Raw genomic sequence first — 5,629 nt, forward strand, 5'->3', positions numbered from 1 at the left:
GTGATGCATATAGTATGTTCTGTGCTTTCTCGCTTGTTCTTTCTTCCCTCAGCAAAAGCATGGCATGAATACAGCGCAAGCAGAAATTTTTACCAAAGAAGCCAACCATCTCACTTGTTACAAAAAAAGAGGTCCTGTCATCTGTTGAGGTATAACCTCAGAAGCTTAGCACAGTCCTTTTATTTTATTATTCAAATCTATCTACTTTTTAATCATCTCTCGGGCAATGGAAAAAGCCGCTGATCGTGCACTACTCTTGCATAAAAATACACATTTCTCTAAAGCAGTTGAATTCAATAGGCGTTTGGAATGGGGTGGGGGAGAATAGGACCAAATCCAAAGAGGACAATTTGTGCAGTGCATTGCGACAAACATGTTTAGCAGATTTTACTTGCTCAGCATTAAATAGATGTGAAAATGGAAAGCATTTATATTCATAGAAATTTACTGACATTTTAAAAATAGTAAAGAAAATTTTCAAGGGAACGGAGGGTGTTTCCCCCCACCTGCAAGTTCCTTTCCTTTGGGTTGTCATAACAGCCTACAAAGCTGCTCTACATTTATAGCAGATTGTTCTCTGTCGTTTATAATTACACTGCATGGGAGAAAAGCAATTCTGAATCTTTTTAATAAATATAATTGAAGCCACTCACTTCTGGGGGGAGTATTTTAGTTACCCAACACATTTTCAATTACATTTATTGAAGGATCCAAAATGTTGCTAGCTGTCAGAAGCAGTTTGGTGAGCAAGAATGTTTTTAATGCGAAGCCATTACGGCCATAACATAATGGCAATTTCACAACTTGAAAGCAGCACTTTGGGGTCATGTTACCAACCACACACTTTGCAACACTGTTTTTTTATTGAGTCCTATTGAGCTATGAGCTTTTGGGTGTTTTAATACAATACACAGCTGATTGCTGCTTCAACAAAGGCCTGGTTCTCATAGCAGCCATTTTATGTCTTCAATTGCTTAAACATTTATATGTTGCTGTTACAACCACACACAGAGAAAACTACAACCATGTCAAATCAATAAAAACTGGAGAAAAACATAACACAGCAATAAAATGTATGCTGGTCAGCAGTGGCAGACTTTGGACTTTAAAATTTCAGTGGTGCCCTACACAACACCAGAAGTCAATTAGAAACAGAAACCTCTAACAATGCAGTTTGGTAGTGAGAACTGGAAGACACTGCTTGCTTTATCCTTTAAAAAATTATTATTTCTGCCAAATAATATACATTATTCAGAGGTAAGTCCCACAGATTTTGGTACTGCTTACTCCAGGTAAGTAGATATAGGACTGAAACTTCAGGTTGTACATGGATAATCACATGTGATCATAAAAGCAACAATGAAGAGTCTTGTGCCACACAAAGACAAAGAAATTTAACCCATTTTTTCATAGCCCACAGTCCACTTCAATCTTTGCATCAGCTGACAAGCTAATTTTAACTTGCTTGCATAAACCATCCTGATTTTTTTTAATAAACCCACACAGATGTGAGATGCAATAAATTTGCATTGCAAGCTGCATTCAGTTTTTCCTTTCGTGTTTTTTTTCTTTTGTATAACATAGTCTTGTCGGCATAAACACAGCAATACACTGAAAAGGGAAAAGTCAGTTGTAGGTTGGTTGCTAGAAACAAACAACAACAATGGTTATGAATTTGTTCAATGCAAGAACAGAAAAAGGGGCAGTTAGAATTAAGAGTGAAATGAATGTCAGTGGGAAGAGACTAGGTTGTCTTGTCAGAAGATAATTAACAGGCTAAAGGGTGCGAGGCCAAGTTCTAAAACGAAGATGTGATAATTATTCACATAGTGAGAGGCTGGTAGAGAGTCAACTTTGGGAATTGCAAGCAATCAAAATAACAGTAAAACACTGGGGGGGGGGAAATGTGTTGGCAGTAATAAAGAGACAGAATTTATATCTTTTGTGTAGCCTCATTAAATACATTTCTGAACTTGAAATGTTCATTTCGTAAAAAGATTGCAACTATTTAGCAATATATGCTGGTTACCCATTAGCCATTGATGCACACTCCAAGTGTTCATCTGGAATTTCCTGAAACATAAATAAAAATAGCAATACCTATGGACCTCTTACTGAAATTATCTAAATATATAAGGCAAAATTCTGCCCCAGCTGATTATTTACTAGGTGTGTACACTGATTATGTGCATATCCTGAAAAATGATTCAGGTAGAGGTGATTCAGGTGAAGTTGTCACATTCCCGATTCATATTGTGCCATTAACAATTTGTCTTGTCAGATCAGGCACTCCCTCAAGTCCTGAGTTTGCTCTGTGAATGCTGCTTTTTGCCATTTAAAATAGTGACCACTTCATTTTTTAAAAAAGTGAAATCAAGCTGATGAGGGAAACACCTTGAGCTTGAGTGAGGAGGAGGTGGAGATGAAAAAGGGGTGGAGAAATGATGGGGGAATCGTTTGTTTTGGCAGGGAGGTCTAGGTTTTAATCATAGTAAATTATTTTCCAAGAGCACGCCAATCACAGTGATTTGGGGAGAATGTTAGAGCAAATAAGCAGGGGACAGCAAACTTTTTCAGCAGGGGGCCGGTCCACTGTCCCTCACACCTTGTGGGGGGCAGGACTATATTTTGAAGAAGAAAAAAGAATGAATTCCTATGCCCCACAAATAACCCAGAGATGCATTTTAAATAAAAGCACACATTATACTTATGTAAAAACACCAGACAGGCCCCACACATAACCCAGAGATGCATTTTAAATAAAAGGACACATTCTACTCATGTAAAAACATGCTGATTCCTGGAACATCCGCGGGCCGGATTTGGAAGCAATTGGACTGAATCTGGCCCCCACGTCTTAGTTTGCCTACCCATGAAATAAAGAGTGTGTTTTTCACATGGTTATTGTTCTACTCCCAGCTCCAGCCAGCAGAGCAGTGGAACACTGGCAGCCTTCCCAATCACTTTGCCTCCTAACAAAAATTAAATATAAGCTCTTAATCAATTGGTTTTCATTCTGGTATATACTCCACCCCACCCCCCAGTTTACGTTAGTTGGGTTATGAGTTTGCAAACTTTTAGGACAAGTTCATCAGATCATTTTACTTTCTTTCTCTTTCACTTCTGTTGTAGGCTTTTTCATGTGATTTATTTCCTCTTTTTATTATAAAATGTGTGAGAAAATCTTTCTTCTTTTTCAATAAGCTTTAAAGGTTCCCTGCACAAAAATCCCTGAATGGATTTGCCTATGGTTTGGTAGGATTGATCCACTCTGGAGGAGCTCTTTTGTCTGCAAATTCCATCCACTTCTGTTTAAAGGTGGAAAGTTTATAGCCATTTTTCGATTTCCAATTATAGGTAGTGGGTGTGAAAACAGAATTTTAGGTTTAACTGGTTTGACTCATGCCTGCATAGGACACAGCATTTGTGAAATAGGTTGCTTCCAAACACTACAGAGACAAGGGGCATTTTGTGGTTGCTGCATGTCCCTACAAAGTAAGTCCACTAGCTAGTACTTGTGTGAGAATGTGTGTGTGAATCTGAACTTATGACATGGTCATCATGGCATATGTATAAGATTAACATAACTAATATGGCATAAGACTCTCTATGGTGAGCTTTGATGACCCTGGAACAAGCCAGATTCCAGCTCCCTGCAGAAAGTCATCTGGGCATATCCTGAATTCACCCACATCTGACCTAAAAGATTAACACATGCAAATTTAGTTGCTAAGTACAGGATACTCAACTCCTCAGTAGGCTCCATCCACACAACAGTAAGGTGATTTGAAGGCAGATAGCAGACAGGGATGCCAAAGATCCTAAACCTCTCAGCAGTGTGTATATGAACATATATGAGTGCTGTCTGTGCACATGTGAGTCCACAAGAGAAGGGAAAAAAGAAACCCAATGTGACTCTTGTGGGTTGCACACTCCAATAGTATTTCAAACAGTCTGCAGAGGCTCCAAACACATGCAGACACATTGCTTGTCCTGAATGCACACAATTCCTTCAAAAGCCCTATCAACAATGTTAATGCATGCTAGGTTGGTGTGACAAGGCAAGAGCCCTCCGTGTCATTAAGCCATGCCACCTATCTCCTAACCTACTTCCCTACGAGAACAAGCACTCAGGGCTGCAGCCCAGCAACCCTGAGAGTCAGTCTGCAACCTGGAGGGACAAAAGTGCTAGGTTGTACTTATAGTATCAGATTGCGTGCTGGGAGCTGAGCAGATTACAGCAATCAGCATGGTGGTTCTGCTGGTTGATGGAAATAGAAGGCCAACTTGCCTACACCTTTTCTCTTGTCCCATCTCATCTCATCCCTTGGAAATCTGTCTGATAATATGAAATTCCCCCGCAGATCCGCCTACTCAGCTTGGGCTGCAACTGCATGGAAATCAAACGCAGTTCCCCACCCACCACAAGAGTGGCAGCGAGCCAGAATTGTGCCCTTTACGGCTCACAAATCATCCCTTTGGAAATTGAAGGGCTTTACTGAAATGGGACTCGGAGAGTTTGGCATGACTTGGAATTTTAGCAAATTCCAAATTCTGCATAAGACTTACTATATCTGCTGTGCCTATCAGCAAGTTTTCACTTCATTTATTAAAAATAACCAGTACTTTTAACGGGGGGAAATATTTCTAGAACGGTGTCAATGTACATTGTGGCATACATAGGTAAAAACGCATAGGTTCTGTCCCAGAAACGTACAAATAAAACTACACTAGTGATATTTGTGGAAAAGTGGAAGTATTCTATATAATGATTTGTTGTATACTATCTCTTTTTTAGGGACGTGGGTGGTACTGTGGGTTAAACCACAGAGCCTAGGGCTTGCCAATCAGAAGGTCAGCGGCTTGAATCCCCGCGACAGGGTGAGCTCCTGTTGCTCGGTCCCTGCTCCTGCCAACCTAGCAGTTCGAAAGCACATCAAAGTGCAAGTAGATAAATAGGTACCGCTCTGGCGGGAAGGTAAACGGCGTTTCTATGCGCTGCTCTGATTCACAAGAAGCAGCTGAAGTCATGCTAGCCACATGACCCGGAAACTGTACACGGGCTCCCTCGGCCAGTAAAGAAAGATGAGCACCACAACCTCAGAGTCGCCCACAACTGGACCTAATGGTCAGGGGTCCCTTTACCTTTACCTATCTCTTTTTTGCACACTGGCCACCTGACTCTCTTTTTAATGCTTTATTGAGATTAAAAAGAAATAACAAACAAAAGGATTATCCAGAAGAAAGAAAAGAAAATGGTGATATTTTTTATTTCACATCACAATACGTTCTTCTTGAGTTTCTAACGACTTCCCACCACCCCATCATGCATCTACCATTTAGTCTATCTAGCACACTATTTATTTTTGTTTTCTTATGTTAATTTTCATCAATATTATATTCTCTTAAAATTATCCATCATACCACAGAAGTCATTCAAGGCCTGGCCACCTGATTCTCAATGCTAAAGAAATACCTGCTTTTCTTTTTAATGGACACACAAATAGATTCCCACATTAGCAATTGAACCCTAAATCAGCCTGAGGGGGGGTGTTGTTGTTTTTTATGAAACCTAACACGTCATTACAAGTACCTTGTGCAGTTCTAGTTCATTAGCAAAGTAAAGAAT

This window comes from Podarcis liolepis, assembly GCF_965112155.1.
Source record: "Podarcis liolepis genome assembly, chromosome: 4".
In the NCBI taxonomy this organism is placed as follows: domain Eukaryota; kingdom Metazoa; phylum Chordata; class Lepidosauria; order Squamata; family Lacertidae; genus Podarcis; species Podarcis liolepis.